Consider the following 5000-nt stretch of genomic DNA (forward strand, 5'->3'; position numbering starts at 1 on the left):
CTCGAAGGAGAGGTCCCGCCGACGCTCGCACCGGCCGCTACGGGCCTGGCACCCTCTACGGGCCGTGGCCTCATTCAAGTTGGACTTGGGCTCGGCGCGAGGCGTCGGGGTAGTGGACCCTCCCAAACACCACATGCCACGACAGGCGGCAGCCTGCGGGGTTCGGTGCTGGACTCTTCCCTGTTCGCTCGCCGCTACTGGGGGAATCCTTGTTAGTTTCTTTTCCTCCGCTTAGTAATATGCTTAAATTCAGCGGGTAGTCTCGCCTGCTCTGAGGTCGTTGTACGAGGTGTCGCACGCCACACCGCCAGCCGGCTGTGCACGCTACCGAGAAAGTACCGGTATGCGAACCGCCAGGCGACGGGCGCGCATCGCACGTTTAAGGAGACGCGGCCGGCCCCACAGGCGGCCACGACACTCCCAGGTCTCCGAAGGCGGGACAAACGCCGCGCGCTTCAGTATACGTAGCCGACCCTCAGCCAGACGTGGCCCGGGAACGGAATCCATGGACCGCAATGTGCGTTCGAAACGTCGATGTTCATGTGTCCTGCAGTTCACATGTCGACGCGCAATTTGCTGCGTTCTTCATCGACCCACGAGCCGAGTGATCCACCGTCCTGGGTGATCTTTTTTGTTTAGTTTCCACTGTCTCTTTCAAAACAGTTGCATAGGCGGGACTGAGGCGTTTGACGGCCCCTGTTCCAGCGTTCTGTGTCCAACGGCCTCACGGCCGATGGGCGTCGTACGGCTCCACACCGGAGCGGACAGGCACTCGGGCGAAAGTCATTCAAAACCGGCGCCAGGCGCCAGGTGCCGCAGGCCAGCCGCTCCAGAGCTTCAGCGCTCGTACCACACAACATTTTGTCCGTTAGTTTTGAGAGGCACGCGTGGTTCCGCACGCGGCGCACGGCTGCTGCCGTACAGGTAGCGTGTTGCGCGACACGACACGCACATCGAAAGACATGCAGTCTAGTCGGTAATGATCCTTCCGCAGGTTCACCTATGGAAACCTTGTTACGACTTTTACTTCCTCTAAATGATCAAGTTTGGTCATCTTTCCGGTAGCATCGGCAACGACAGAGTCGATGCCGCGTACCAGTCCGAAGACCTCACTAAATCATTCAATCGGTAGTAGCGACGGGCGGTGTGTACAAAGGGCAGGGACGTAATCAACGCGAGCTTATGACTCGCGCTTACTGGGAATTCCTCGTTCATGGGGAACAATTGCAAGCCCCAATCCCTAGCACGAAGGAGGTTCAGCGGGTTACCCCGACCTTTCGGCCTAGGAAGACACGCTGATTCCTTCAGTGTAGCGCGCGTGCGGCCCAGAACATCTAAGGGCATCACAGACCTGTTATTGCTCAATCTCGTGCGGCTAGAAGCCGCCTGTCCCTCTAAGAAGAAAAGTAATCGCTGACAGCACGAAGGATGTCACGCGACTAGTTAGCAGGCTAGAGTCTCGTTCGTTATCGGAATTAACCAGACAAATCGCTCCACCAACTAAGAACGGCCATGCACCACCACCCACCGAATCAAGAAAGAGCTATCAATCTGTCAATCCTTCCGGTGTCCGGGCCTGGTGAGGTTTCCCGTGTTGAGTCAAATTAAGCCGCAGGCTCCACTCCTGGTGGTGCCCTTCCGTCAATTCCTTTAAGTTTCAGCTTTGCAACCATACTTCCCCCGGAACCCAAAAGCTTTGGTTTCCCGGAGGCTGCCCGCCGAGTCATCGGAGGAACTGCGGCGGATCGCTGGCTGGCATCGTTTATGGTTAGAACTAGGGCGGTATCTGATCGCCTTCGAACCTCTAACTTTCGTTCTTGATTAATGAAAACATACTTGGCAAATGCTTTCGCTTCTGTTCGTCTTGCGACGATCCAAGAATTTCACCTCTAACGTCGCAATACGAATGCCCCCGCCTGTCCCTATTAATCATTACCTCGGGTTCCGAAAACCAACAAAATAGAACCGAGGTCCTATTCCATTATTCCATGCACACAGTATTCAGGCGGGCTTGCCTGCTTTAAGCACTCTAATTTGTTCAAAGTAAACGTGCCGGCCCACCCAGACACTCAATAAAGAGCACCTTGGTAGGATTTCAACGGGGTCCGCCTCGGGACGCACGAACACGCACGAGGCGGTCGCACGCCTTCGGCTCGCCCCACCGGCAGGACGTCCCACGATACATGCCAGTTAAACACCGACGGGCGGTGAACCAACAGCGTGGGACACAAATCCAACTACGAGCTTTTTAACCGCAACAACTTTAATATACGCTATTGGAGCTGGAATTACCGCGGCTGCTGGCACCAGACTTGCCCTCCAATAGATACTCGTTAAAGGATTTAAAGTGTACTCATTCCGATTACGGGGCCTCGGATGAGTCCCGTATCGTTATTTTTCGTCACTACCTCCCCGTGCCGGGAGTGGGTAATTTGCGCGCCTGCTGCCTTCCTTGGATGTGGTAGCCGTTTCTCAGGCTCCCTCTCCGGAATCGAACCCTGATTCCCCGTTACCCGTTACAACCATGGTAGGCGCAGAACCTACCATCGACAGTTGATAAGGCAGACATTTGAAAGATGCGTCGCCGGTACGAGGACCGTGCGATCAGCCCAAAGTTATTCAGAGTCACCAAGGCAAACGGACCGGACGAGCCGACCGATTGGTTTTGATCTAATAAAAGCGTCCCTTCCATCTCTGGTCGGGACTCTGTTTGCATGTATTAGCTCTAGAATTACCACAGTTATCCAAGTAACGTGGGTACGATCTAAGGAACCATAACTGATTTAATGAGCCATTCGCGGTTTCACCTTAATGCGGCTTGTACTGAGACATGCATGGCTTAATCTTTGAGACAAGCATATGACTACTGGCAGGATCAACCAGGGAGCTGCGTCAACTAGAGCTGAGCAGCCGGCCGCCCGGGAGTGTGTCCCAGGGGCCCGCGCGAACACGCAAGCGTCCGCTCAATTATTCTGCAAACAGGAGGAGGCTGAGCTCCCCTGCACAATACACCTCGAAACCCTCTCAGGTCCCGGCGGCGCGCAGCGCCGTCCTAAGTACTTGGTCGGGTTCGAGAGAGGCGCAATCGCCCGGAGTTAGGCGAGTAGACGCTTTAGGTGCGACCACCCGTGCTCCCAACTGAGCTTGCCGCTGCCGACAGAGGCCCGGGAGCGTGCTGTCGTGGCATTGCCGGCGGGAGACAACACGCGCCACCTACGGTGACCGGCAGCTCCAACGCCAGCGCCACAGAAGGGCAAAGGCCCCACGTGGGTGCCGAAGCGAACTCTCCCAGCACAGCGCACGTGCCAACACGTCTGCACAACTGCGATACAAACCACCAGCGAGAACCGCTGGGGCGACCGAGCAGCAGACGGCGTCGCGGCGCCGAGTGCCGGGCGGCGGCGCATCCTCAACGCACACAGTCCTCAGTCGGACCAGCACACTGCAGATGTCCACCGCGCTTCGCACCGGGCCCGCGAGGACCCACTTTGGCCGCCCGGCGCCGCGCGCAGGGTGCCCCGGCGCGCAGCTGCGCCGCCTGCCGCGTCCGTCGGCCGGCGCGCCTGCCACTGGGCGCCCCCACCAGCCGGCTGTAGCGCGTGCGCCCACGCACCGCGCGGCCAGCACGCCGGGCGGCCCCCCCTCACCGGCCGGGGACGGTCCCACCCAGCCACCGCCGCGTATCGCTTCACACACAGATTTGCCCTTACTGATTTACCTCCAGCAACAACAACCGCACCACAATGGGTTTACCAGTTGTTCATTTGCGTTGCGTCACGTCACCAGCAAACGTAGACGTCCATCCCAGTTTGCAAATGCAACGATTATTGCATACCTGTCTGTTAGGTGTCACGACACACTACGTCTGCCCACATACACGCAACAAAATGTGCACGACTAGAGAACACGTGGGAGGTGGCCCCCTACGTATGCGATGTCCATTACGAGACCGACTGTCAACCAGCATCTGTACCATGTCGCAGATGTGGAACGCGGTGCACCATGCTATCACACTGTGTGAGAAGAGACGACTACGTTTGAATACACGCGCCACTACATCAACAGACGGCTCATGCTGATCGCCATCCAGGGCGTCCGTTACTCCCACACGTCTCTATGGCGTACCACACTGCAATGTAGCTGTTATGGGGAGACGGCACGTGGCTGAGTGCACAACATTTGGACCGTATGGTTCGCTGTTGTTGGGCGCAGTCGTACGGTCACACATGTGCCACAGCGTATCATTCAGTACATACGGACCTATGTGCAGTACAATGTGAGGATTAAGCTTACGATATCAGCGGACAGTGGACACAGGCCGTACCACGACGTAGACTGAGCGCTTCGACATGCGAATGCCAGTGAACAGCTGCGAAGGGCATTGAACACGCAAGCACCTGAACGACCAGCGTGCGAAGGCAGGGTGGAGGGGGGGGGGCGATGTACATCCTGCAGTTGTCCACATTACAGTGTACAGCGGGAGCATGTAAAAAGTAAGCAACACTTGCGAAGTGTTCAACATGAAACGACACACAAGAGGGTGGGCGGTGCGAGTAGCGAACTATATTCAGAGGGTTGTGGTTAGACAACACTAGATTAATGTAACGTGTCATATGCCAATTACAGAGCAGGTTAAGGCACAACGTGGGTTAGGTTAAGGCACAACGTGGGTTAGGTTAAGGCACAACGTGGGTTAGGTTAAGGCACAACGTGGGTTAGGTTAAGGCACAACGTGGGTTAGGTTAAGGCACAACGTGGGTTAGGTTAAGGCACAACGTGGGTTAGGTTAAGGCACAACGTGGGTTAGGTTAAGGCACAACGTGGGTTAGGTTAAGGCACAACGTGGGTTAGGTTAAGGCACAACGTGGGTTAGGTTAAGGCACAACGTGGGTTAGGTTAAGGCACAACGTGGGTTAGGTTAAGGCACAACGTGGGTTAGGTTAAGGCACAACGTGGGTTACGTTAAGGCACAACGTGGGTTACGTTAAGGCACAACGTGG

At 56.3% G+C, this 5000-nt stretch overlaps 3 non-coding genes across 3 annotated transcripts in view; all 3 read right to left on the reverse strand.

The window, feature by feature from the left end:
• Positions 1-280, reverse strand: part of LOC126151600 (large subunit ribosomal RNA) — a 4222-nt gene extending 3942 nt beyond the window's left edge. Inside the window, exon 1 of the ribosomal RNA XR_007532052.1 lies at positions 1-280. This exon is cut by the window's left edge and continues 3942 nt beyond it. This is a non-coding gene — a ribosomal RNA (large subunit ribosomal RNA).
• Positions 281-469: 189 nt separating this feature from the next.
• Positions 470-624, reverse strand: LOC126151604 (5.8S ribosomal RNA). The gene has a single exon (XR_007532055.1). It is a non-coding gene; the product is annotated as a 5.8S ribosomal RNA (ribosomal RNA).
• Positions 625-977: 353 nt separating this feature from the next.
• On the reverse strand, positions 978-2886 carry LOC126151597 (small subunit ribosomal RNA). The gene has a single exon (XR_007532049.1). It is a non-coding gene; the product is annotated as a small subunit ribosomal RNA (ribosomal RNA).
• Positions 2887-5000: the final 2114 nt, after the last annotated feature.

The sequence above is a fragment of the Schistocerca cancellata genome, unplaced genomic scaffold, assembly GCF_023864275.1.
Source record: "Schistocerca cancellata isolate TAMUIC-IGC-003103 unplaced genomic scaffold, iqSchCanc2.1 HiC_scaffold_1073, whole genome shotgun sequence".
In the NCBI taxonomy this organism is placed as follows: Eukaryota; Metazoa; Arthropoda; class Insecta; order Orthoptera; family Acrididae; genus Schistocerca; species Schistocerca cancellata.